The following is a 12,234-nucleotide window of genomic DNA, read 5'->3' as shown; positions in this document are numbered from 1 at the left end:
ACTATTATTCAGCTAAGATGGAGGCAAGAGAGCTTAGCTGGGGTATGGAAAAAAAAATACTGGTTTAAGGTTATTAGGCAGGAAGCACCCTGCTGCATGAAATCAATGGGAAATTGCATATTCTGTCACATTTACTTATTGAATCCCAATTTCATCGTAGCATGAGGAAAAAATACATCAACCTCCCTTGTAGCTCTTATTAGATTTCACAACCTTTCAATATTAAAATGCCAGCTCTGGTAACAGTGATTCTCTCTCTCCATTTTCTCTCTCTTCCTCCTCCTTCTCCTCAGCCCTTGGTAGCACTGCAGTATTGGAGGTGTGGTACAGAAACCCCAGGGTAGGGATGCTCTCTGAACCCAGACAGCAGAGAATGAGTTGGAATTGCTGACTCTGCACACAGACATCACTCCAGCTTTCTCCTCAGGCACCTTTTTGTTTTGCTTTTTTTTTTTCTATACCAGTTCCTGGACAGACCTAAATGGTGCCCATAGCCCTGCTAGGAGACATCCAGTGTAGGATTCATCCCTTCCTTTTTTTTTTTTTTAGAGGGATTCCCAAAATCTGCATGTTTTGCAGGGCACTTTAACTCTTGCTCAGACCAATAGGGGCTTAAAAGTCCTTAAAAGTTCACTCTCTCCTCCTCTTCCCTTGGACTCATACTGCCAGAAATACCTCTACAGCATTTGAGGCTGTTGATGACTCTGTTCAGTTCTGGGCCTCTCACTACAAGAAAGAACATTGAGGGGCTGAAAAATGTCCAGAGAAGGGCAATGGACATGGGAAAGGGTCTGCAACACCTGAGGGACCTGGGGGTGTTTAGCCTGGAGAAAAGGAGGCTGGAGAGAGACCTTTTCATTCTCCACAACTCCCTGAAAGGAGAAGTGAGGGGGTGGTCAGTTTTGTCTCCCAGGTTATGAGCTATAGAACAAGTAGAAATGACCTCAAGTTGTGCCAGGGGAGGTTTAGTTTGGATATTCAGAAAAATTTCTTCACCAAAAGGGTTACCAGGCCCTGGAACAGGCTGCCCAGGGATGTGATGGAGTCACCACCCCTGGAAAGATTTCGAAGCTGTGTAGATGTGGTGCTGAGGAACAGGTTTAGTGGTGGAATTGGCAATGCTGGGTTGATGGTTGGACTCAATGACCTTACAGGACTCTTCTCTTCTCTTCTCTTCTCTTCTCTTCTCTTCTCTTCTCTTCTCTTCTCTTCTCTTCTCTTCTCTTCTCTTCTCTTCTCTTCTCTTCTCTTCTCTTCTCTTCTCTTCTCTTCTCTTCTCTTCTCTTCTCTTCTCTTCTCTTCTCTTCTCTTTCTCTTCTCTTCTCTTCTCTTCTCTCTCTCTCTCCTCTCCTCTCCTCTCCTCTCCTCTCCTCTCCTCTCCTCTCCTCTCCTCTCCTCTCCTCTCCTCTCCTCTCCTCTCCTTTTCTCCAACACTCCAATGAAAGGACAATAAAATCACCCAGTGCCCAAATCCTGCCCCAAAGCTTCTCCTCCTCTGGCATATGGGGTGAAACTGGGAAGAACATTCTTGATTCTATCCAGAAAGACTACATGCTCTGACAGGACCTGAGATTTCAGTTTGAATGTATTAAGTCATATTCCCAAATGTCACCTGCACTGTTACCACCATTTCCTCCAAACGCAATGAGCTTTTATGCAACCCCCAGGTCAACCTCCATGACCCATCTCCTCTACCCTTCAAGAACTGAGAAAAAGCAAACCCTGTGTTGCCTTTAGCCAGAGATGCTTTTTTTGCCATCCTCAGCCTTGTAAATTTTCCTTTGTCATGTAGGGAGGGTGCATAGGGACTGGTTCTGGAGTGAGTGGGTGCTTGGTGCTTCGGAGATGGGCTGGGAGGGCTGTGCTGGGAAGTTATCAATCTCTCCCTAATGCAATGCACACCATAGGTGCTGCAGGGCAAAATGTGCTGCATTCTCCAGTCTTAAGAAATATTCACTTCTGTCTGCAAACAAATAAATGGTTTCCCTCAGTTAAATGTTTTGAAGAGAAATCCAGGCTTTGGATACCACCTGAAGTGGGGAGGAAAAAGAAGTTGTAGGCTGAAGGAGAGGGGATTGCTGTCCTGGTCTGTGCAGAATGGACCTCCTGAGTGATCTCTACTTGCTGATCCACCTGGATCTAGGGAGGAGATAAAATCATACCAGACTCAGATCAGTTTGGGAAAAAGCTCATCTATCTGATCTGGATTTATAAGAGGCCACAGGAGAACCACATCCCATGACAGTAGGAGCATGGGATCCAGCAATGGGAAAAATTTTGGAGTGCCTGAGGAAGAGTTCAGATAAAAGCTGCAGCTAATTATCCAAACAAAATATCCATATCTTTGAATCAGCAAAATAGGGCTGAAAACCCAAAGGGAGCTGCTTCTGTGATGTCTCAGTCCCTCATTTTCTCTTCCTGTCCCCTGACAGCAAGGGCAGAACCAAGAAATCTCCAAGTGAAAAGTGGCCAGGACTCAGAGAAGCCTTTGCTGAGCTGCTCATTTCTTTAAACACTTTTGAGGAATTCTTCCTCTCTTCAAATTCTTCCTCTCTTCAGCATTGCACCACCCTGGAAGCCTACGTGGAGTCTGCTGGGGCTTTTTTTTTTAATGAATTACCCCACTGCTTAGGTTGCTTCTGGCACAAATCCAAAGCACTGTCAGGTGAGGCACAGAGGCTCAGGTGTGGTGTGTGCTGTTTCACAGCCAAACAACCCAGAAAGGATGAGAGGAGAATGCTCTCTGTGGATTTGGATGAACAGCTTAAAAAAAAAAAAAAAAAAACCCAAAAAAACCAACCCTAAAGCCTAAAAATTTCTTCTTTGTCTGGAGCACTCCCTCTGGATGAAAATAACAATGTTGGAGCAACACTTTCTGTCTTTTAATCCCTTTGTGCTTTTCCAAAGGAAAGTCAATACCATTGCCCCTGTTGACAGGTATGGGAAAAGAGATGCTGTTTTTTTAAAGGTGTTGCCACCCCACAGCATGTCTCCAGTTAATGGGGCCACTGGGCTTTCCTTTTTCCAGGGGTTGAAGCAGCCCTGAAGGTTTCTGTAGAGCTTCCCACCTTTATACTTTCTTGTCCTCCCTTATTTATGGTGGGATGTTACTCCATCCTGGAGGTTCATTTTGTCTGCTGTTTGCTGGGTTTCCTCTTCTTCATCCAGATAACTCTAGCAGCACTCTCACTACAGGGAGAAAATGCCATAAACAACATTTTGAACTTAATGTCTTTTTTTTTCTAAAGATTGTCTGAAGATGAGGACATCATCCTAGGGATGAGATCAACTGTTAGAAGTTATAAAGATGTGAAGGATGGCAGTGAGTTTAGGGTGCTCCATAATAAACAACACAATGAAGGATTGGGGAAGTCAAACAACTTCTTTTTAATGGTAATTTAATACCTCTGCCAACTTTGGTTTTGTGACAATGTGCCACTCCTGGCAGGTGAATGCACATCCTTAGGTCAACATTATCTGGCAATGAGGATGCTGGGAGTTTGGAGGTATGGAGGGATGAGGTGCTCACATCCATAAATAAAGGGGATCAAAGAAGTAAATTTGTAAATAATTAATTTCACAGAGGACTGAACATCTGCTGCGTGGTATCATCCTTTTTTTCAATGCCTGGAGCTGGGTAGGAAATAAAAATCCATATTACTGCTGCCCAGACACTATTCTAAGATTTGTCCTCTGTGTGATACAACCATAAACCAAAACTGTCTACACAAGGGTGAGGATTGCATGTCCCAAAACACTGAACTGACCTTTATCAGCCCATCCTTGCTGACATGAACATATTGTTGGAGGCATAATTCTGGTCATTCTTATTTATGAAGAAAGAAATTCTTCTACTGAGAGCATAATTTCTCCTGATTTGGATAAACATGAATAGAATCAAGACCACATGTCCCATTTTTAGAAGGTTTTTTCTTTTTCTTTTTTTTTTTTTCTTTTTTTAACACTGGTGTCTGCTTATGGCTATAGACTGTAATTCACAGCCTGTCTGCTGAGTAATTTTGCATGGCATCAAAGATTTTTTGCAAGCAGAAATATGACCAAAATAACACTTCAGCCCCACTAGATCAATACCACTGAAATATAAGGCCATCCAGTTGCTAAAGAGGTCTATTTAGTTTCTCTGTCAGGCGCTGATCCAGGGTAGAATCAGCAGGATTTACTTGCAAGCACTAATACATTGCATGTTGAGGACTGGTAACCCAGGAGTGCTCTTCTGGAGAGGGAAGTTGAGAAATATGTGCTGAACATGCAAGAAATTAGAATTTGTAAGAGTTACATCTCTCAACTTCGTGGCACTTCTTCCTTTCAGCAGGTGTTAAACCAAGTGAGAGGGAGGCTCTGGTGGCAGCATGGAAGGTGCCACCCATCAGAAAATAAAAGGTTGACTTGGCTGAGGAAGTAAAGAGTGAAGGGTGACTTTTCAGCTTGGTCTGGGTGGGTTGATATGAAATGTGACCCAGTTCAGAGAGAAGATACAAAGCCCATGGGAAAGAATTCACAAAAATGTAAAGCTGGTAAAGATGAAGGAGGCTGAACTACTCCTGCCTCTCTCCTTTTTAACAGGCTTTTGAATTAAAATTGTTGCCACGATGAAATAAATGTATTTCAACTTCTTTGCCTCAGCCTGTGTGCAATAATTACCCCAGAGAAATTATATGGTTCCCTCTCAAAAAATAACTGATGGATATTCTCAGGAAGAAAAATCACTCCACAGCCATTTTTCCCAATGATTTTGTTGGATACCATTAATGAGGAGGGGGCAGAGAAGGTTGAGAACTTGGCTGGTGCGCTTCAGAGGACCAAGCACTTGATGCTGGGGTCTTTGAAAATATCCTGTTCCCTAATTCAGATTTGTACAAATAGTTAGGAAGAGCACTGGGGGGCACTGGAGGTACTTTTGTAAAAAAATATGCATACTTTGTTTAATTAGCAGCTGGTTAAGCAGGTGTTAAGCTACCCCAAAAGCCTTTCAAACCCTCCACACTTCTAACCACCTGCACGCTTCCTTCTTGCAATTGTTGCTCGTGCAAACCTGCTTCTTTTCATTCCTCTGTATCTATGGCAGAAAGAACATAAAAGTGAAAGGGAGATATTCAGTCAGGTGTCCAGGTGCTACAGTCCAAACTGATCAAAGGATACGTCCCCACACAATTGGTCTTTGGCTGTTGTTTCCAGGAGGTATCAGCATTAAGACCCGAACCTCCGAGGGATTCTCCAAAGCCTTGTGCATCTCCGTGGGGAACAAGAGCATCCAGAAAAGAGATTAGAAAACCCAACACAGTGTCTGTCCTCAGAGTGCCAGCCAAGTTCCAGCTAATGAGCTTTAGGATGGTTTTTATTCTCTGGGAAAACTGTTTCATGAGCTTCAGCTCCAAATTCTTCCTGTCATGTAGATGTAAATATCCAGCCAACTGCATCTCTCAGGGACATGTGATTGACAGAACAACCCAGTTTAATGGATGGACAAGGGGTTTGGCAGTTCTCACAGCTCTTGTATCATCAAATCCCATGACTTCCCCTCGACCAGGAACTACTCATATTTTTATTATTCTAAAAATTCTAAGCCATATTCCCTCAAAGGCCACCTTTGCCTGAAGGCTTAGCTCAACGTTCTCCTATACACATAGAGATGTAGCTGAGCCATGGGTGATCCCGTACAAAGGGAACAGCACTCCTTATGCTGACAGTAGAGGAAAACTTGAGGTGAAGGCTTTAGTACCACTGACACAGATGGTAATTACAATGCATTTTCCCTTTTAGACTGAAATTCTTCTACTCTCACTTAAAGAGAATAAACCAGCACATCAACTCTTTTTTTTAAATTAAAAAGAATGGGAGGCCAAATGTAAACTTTTTCTTCTTGGGGGGGGGACAAAAGTTTTCTGTTTCTTCTTTTTTTTTTTTTTTCTTCAAAATTTAAAAATGTTGTCAGCAATTTGCAAATTTCCCACCTGTTCTGTTCAGACATGAGAACAGCCTTAGTCCTTTCTCCTTCCTAAGTGATTTCTAACGTGCAGCAAGAACGCGCAGTGTTGACAGCTTTCCAATTTTATTGCAAGTCTCATTATACTCTTTTTTTTAAACTAAGGCCAGCCATCCCAAAATACAAGATGGGGATATGTTTTTTTTTGGTGAAAATATGCATCAAAATGTGTCTGGTTTTTTTTTACTTTTTGTTTTAGTCAAGAAATGTTGAGTACATCAAGGAACTCTATTTAAAGATCCTCCACCTTTACAGGGATCACAAGATTGCTTGTGATACTTGCCTTCTCTTTGAAAAAGGAAGCAATATGTTTCAAGTCTTCATGAGGTGGGGAAGAAAAGGCTTTGAAATGCCATTTCTAACAGGTCAAACCTTGGCAAGTTCAGTTATTATTTAAATCTGCTTTTTTTTTTTTTGAAGGAGTCTGCACCACAACTTTTATATCCTTTGGAGCTGGGAATAATCAATGTCTAAGCAGCAAATGTATTTTCTTGAGAAAGGGGAGTGGTATGAAGGTTGCTGCAATATGGTAATTGCCTCCAGATGAAGCTGGGAATTTTGTCTGATTGAAGAGGTGGCAATTAACAAAAAAACCCTGAAAAAAAAAATCAGAAGAGTGACAAGGCCTGGATGCTACACCTATGCGTTAGATGAACCTTTCCATGGTTCTGTTCCTTGGTAGAAATGGTTCTGTTTGTGCCTAAAAGTTAAGATGAAGATTCCTTCATGTTCCTAACAGGAGGAGTAACGGGGCTGAAGACTTCTGTTTTTAGGGCCCTACATTCATTTGGAATTCTGTGCTAAGTATTCCTGTCCTTTAAATGACTGGCATCCAATCCCATGGTATTTGGAAGAGCTACGATGGAGCCATTGGGAGTGTGGGAGTTAAATCCTCCTTCAGAAAGTCAAGACTAGCTTGATTATCACCTAAAATGCAATTCATGGGTTCTTGATTTCCTTGAGACTCAACTGGTAAGTTTATTTTGCTTTTATCCACACAATAGCCTTTCAATGGGTTGACTACCTTTGTTCTCCACTTTTCCTACTGGTGCTTCCCTAAGTTGCAGACTTCCAAACCAAGTTTCTCCACTTTGGTTTCATCATTGCCTCTTCCTTCCCTCCAGTCTTCCCCTGGGTGTTTCTTTCCTTCTTCCAATATACATTCCATCAATCTCCTTATCAACCACTGCTTGCATTCTCCCACCTGTGTATCCATCTACTTTCTATTATTCTTGGAGTGTGAATCCTACACTCTGCTGTGGGAATCTTTCTTCTTTAAGAGCAACTCAACTTCAACCCTACTGAAAAAAATAATTAAAAAAAAAAAAAAAAAAAAAAAGACCAATGTGAATCAAGACAGCAGTTTGCAGGATCCCTTTAAGACTGTCTAAAAAGTTGACATCTTTGAGAGCCAAGATTGCAAGAGTTGCCCACTTCATACAAAATTTGCATTCTGCTTGGGTAGAAGTCATGGCTTTCAAGTCCAATTTCCTTGAAAGCTTGGGTGAGGCTGGATCTGGCAGTTTTGATTGACCCCATATAATGAGAGGAACTGTGAAATTTGGATTCCAAATTTGAAGCTGGTTTAGTTCAGCTTTTATGATTCATGTCTTTGCTGTGCTAGTCTTGACAGATTAAGAGAATTACACACTCATGCTCCTCTTATTTACACGGACGAGTTGGCTTGTGATCCCCTGTAGAGTTCATTTCAAAATCCCCTTGTGCCTGGTGAAGGAAGAAACTTCAGTAACCATCAGCTGTGGCATTGATCCTTCAGAGAAATTAACCAACTGAGCTGAGACTTACTGTGAAATCAGTGATGCTCAGCAGCAGCTAACTTCATTTGCAACTCACCAGTGTTAATGCATTTAAAATATTGATCCTTCCTAGTGTGCTTTGCAGCTCGAGCTCCCTCTTGGCATTGCTAACACAAAAGCAGCTCTTTCCAAAGGCAGGATGAGCAAGCAAAACCCTTTGACCCCACAAACAAACTCATTATTCAAAATGCTTGTCAGCTTGCTGCTGCAATTGAATTGATTGGGGGGGGGGAAATGGGAAAAAACAACAACAAAAAAATCAGATAAAGATAAAAATCAGATTATTTCAGAGCATGGTAAAAGAACAGGCAAAGGAAACGTCCTTCTGTCTGGGGGAAAAAAATCTCCCCCCTGCCTTGCTACTGTTTCTTGCTTTATTACTGCATTACTGTGTTACTGTAAGGTTTTTGCATATACACAGCACATGGCATGGAGAAGGAGTTCGAGAGCTGTGGCTGGGCTATGAATAGACCACAGTTTGGATTTTCATTGCTCAGTAAAAGCAAAATGACTATGGGGCTCCCCCAGTACCCTTTCTGGTAGTTAGGAAGGTATTTCTGGGAAGGACATTACCCTTTTATAATGATGGACTCGTAAAGGAAAGGTTTAGCTTTCAATTGATTACTGAACCAAACTAGCTTAATTTAGGTTTTTTAGTTGGTTTTTTTGTTTTGTTTTGGGGTTTTTGTTGTTTTTTTAGTTTGGGTTGGGTTTTATTTTTTTTTTTGTGTGTGCTTTTGCAGCAATAACTTCAAACCCAAAGTGGAGCTGAAATCAGTGATGCTGCTGTTTGCATCCTGCTCTCTGGGTAGCCCTGTGCTTTCCACCGTTTTGTTCCCTGGGCTTTGCAGTGATCTTGCTTACACAAGTGCTTTCCCTTGCCCTATTTAAGTGCCTCTGCAGTGCTGCTCATGGTGAATTAGGTTGCTCTATAGAAATGTATGCTGCAAATCCCCTCCTCTCACTTCAGCAGTTCCCCCTTGCTGTCGGTGCCAAGCTGAGTGCAATTTGTCCTTTGCCAGTTTTTTTGGGAAGTGTCAACCCCATCACAGGGGCTGCTGCACAACAAAATTGGCTTCTCCCTTAGCACTCCAGAGGCTGCTGGTTCTCCAGCTTCTCCAGTCACCCCAAACCTCCTTTACTTTCAGTTCTTCAGTTGTTTTTAATTCTTGTGCCCATCCCAGGCTCCAGTTCCTAGCAGTGATTGCACTGTAGTTTATGATCTCTGCCTTTAAATGTCACATCTGGGCACTTTCAGCTGCATATATCTCATTCCTTAAAATATGCAGGTGTCTTCTCCTGACCTTCGTTAGCTCTGTGACAGATTCCAACCATCCTGCTTGTTACTCTATTATTTAGCTCCTTGTCAGCTGCTCTCCTCAGCTCTCCAGTTCTTCTGATGCAGGGATGCAATAATTAGATGCCTGGTTTTGCAGGCATCTTTAGCATTTCTTGAACCTACTGACTCAATAACACAAGCTTAGCCAGGATGAAAACCCATCTGTTTCCAAGCTGCTCAGAGAGGCTCCATTATTTTTAGTGACACAGAATAGCTTGAGAGCTGCAGAAGGCTGAAGGGGTGGATCTGTGGGTCTGACCTTGCTTTAAGAGAGGTGAAAAGGAGCTGTGATGCTTGCCTTCAACACCCAACATCTGGAAATCTCCATGAAACACACAGTAGAGATGCAAAATGTACCTACAAAAAACACACAATAGAGATGCAAAATATACCTGGCAAGAGCCAGGTAGTTCCTGATTCCTTTTTCCAGTAGTCAACTGTAATGGACTAACTCTAAGTTATATCTCTTAAATAGAAATATTCTCCAAGTGTTGTGGTCAGGCTGCAGAAAGGATCCTTTTCCATATTCTTCTGACTTCTGATAAAAAACACCTACTGTGGCTTTTCTTTTTTCTCTTAAATAGCCATGGTGTTTACAGAAATTATCTGATAGGAAAGCTTGTTCTTCTTGTCCCCTCTATTTTTTTTCCTTTTTTTTCTTACATCCTCCTGAACACTCTGCTGCCTGGATATGGTGGCAATAAATATGGTCAGATATTTCATAATCTACCTGCAATCTTACTTTTTTTTTGGCCAAGACTCTGGTGGAAGGGGGACTCCAAACCCTCTCTCAGGCTGGATCAGTGGGCTGAGTAAACCAGAGGTGAAAAATCTCAATGAAGGAAGGAGAAGGGGGAATGTTTCCTCCTGCTTTTTCTCCATTCTTGGAGGATGATGTTGTGTGAGAATGTCTAAGGTCATGCCCACTAAACAAACAGGCTAATAATTCCATTTGTGGCTGTTTTTTCACTTTCTTGTTCATTTTCCTCCTCCTCTGCCCAGTGTTATCAGAGATGCTCCCACCACATCTGACCTTTTAGAGGAAAGGGAGGTTATCCTGGTTGTGACTATTCCTGAGCAAAACAAGAAGACCCACTGCACTCTGTGTGTTTTAGATGCCAAGAGAGCAAGCTTAATTTATTATGAAACAGAAGTTAGCTTTACATTTTCATAATTAGGGAGGATGCTAATGTTGCATGATTGGAAAATGTCACCCTGTGCAACTAATTTGAGCCTAATTGAAGTTCAGCATCGTCTGCTGCTCCTCGAGTGATAACTTTTTTAGCAAGGTGCTGCAGGAATGCAGAGAGTGGTTAGCAGAGAGTAATTCATCACTTTATTTACTAGCAGATAGAGGGATCTGGGAGGAAATGACCAAAAAAAAAAAAAAAAAAAGAAAAAAAAGCAATACCAAAGCCCAGACCTTCAGGGTTGGTAGAACAAAGCACTCCATATAACCACAAATGACAGGGTTAATTATCCTGAGGTTGCTGCAGAGAATAAAACATTTCTCTGTCCTGCAGAGTTGCTGTAGAAAGTTGGATTGGGGATGTCATTGTATCACAACAGTGTCACTAAGCTATGGATGGGCCTGCCCTTATCTGTAGCACATTTGGGGATTGCTTTGCCTCCTGAATACAGAAGAGATGGAGGCCACAGAAAAGGCACACAGGGAGCACTGCCAGAGTCACATCTTCTTTTTGCCATCCACAAACTTTTATCTCTGTGGGGAAAAGCCAAAATCTTGTTCTGGTTTCAAAGGAGGCAACACAATTCCTTTATTGACAGGAAGCTGAACATCATCCCAGGTAGCCAAGAAGGCCAATGGCATCCTGGCCTGTATCAGGGACAGCGCGGCCAGCAGGTCCAAGGAAGCGATTCTGCCCCTGTGCTCAACGCTGGTGAGGCCACAGCTTGAGTCCTGTGTCCAGTTCTGGGCCCCTCAGCTCAGGAAGGAGATTGAGGTGCTGGAGCAGGTCCAAAGGAGGCAACCAGGCTGGTGAAGGGATTGGAGCACAGATCCTGTGAGGAGAGGCTGAGGGAGCTGGGGGTGTTGAGGCTGGAGAAGAGGAGGCTCAGTTGGAGATCGCTCTCTCCAACTCCCTGAAAGGAGGTTGGAGCCAGGCAGGGGTTGGTCTCTTTTCCCAGGCAACTCTCAGCAAGACAAGAGGGCAGGGTCTCAAGTTGTGCCAGGGGAGGTTTAGGTTGGAGATTCGAAAGAATTTCTTTCTGGAGAGGGTGATCAGGCATTGGAATGGGCTGCCCAGGGAAGTAGTGGATTCTCCGTGTCTGGAGATATTTCAAAAGAGCCTGGATGTGGCACTGAGTGCCATGGGCTGGGAACTGCAGCGGTAGCGGATCAAGGGTTGGACTTGATGATCTCTGAGGTCCCTTCCAACCCAGCCAATTCTATGATTCAGTTCTATGAACACCTCTCACACTGGCACATTCTGACCCTTCCCAGGGTTATACAGCACTTGGACACCAGCCTCAGGCTCTCCAGTTATGTTTAATTTGCTGCAAGTGCAGCTGCAGGAAAGCTGGGGAGGGACTTTCTACAAGGGCATGGAGTGATAGGAGGAAGGGTCACGGTTTTAAGCTGGAGGAGGGGAGATTTAGATGAGACATAAAAAGGAAATTCTTTAGTGTGAGTATGGTGAGACCCTGGAACAGGTTGCTCAGGGAATCTATGGCTGCCTCATCCCTGGAAGTGTTCAAGGCCAGGTTGGATGGGGCTTGGAGCAACCTGGGCTGGTGTGAGGTGTCCCTGCCCAAGCCAGATGATCTTTAAGGTCCCTTCCAACACAAACCATCCTGTGGTTCTATGATTCTATTAAGTCATTCCTGCTCTCTGAACATGTTTTGCCTCTATGGTAGCTTGCAGACACTTCCCCAGGTGCCCTTGAGTGCATTGGGTGACATCTGCTCAAAGGAGAAAGAGAACAGATGAGATCCTTGGGTACCCCTCCCTAAACATGCCAGGCAACCTGGAATGTTATATTTAATTATTCCATCATATTATATTATTCCATTATATTATATAATTCCATTCATAACCTGTGTGACTCAGTTTC

This window comes from Calypte anna, chromosome 1, assembly GCF_003957555.1.
Source record: "Calypte anna isolate BGI_N300 chromosome 1, bCalAnn1_v1.p, whole genome shotgun sequence".
Lineage (NCBI taxonomy): Eukaryota > Metazoa > Chordata > Aves > Apodiformes > Trochilidae > Calypte > Calypte anna.
Note: the sequence above shows the minus strand (reverse complement) of the source record.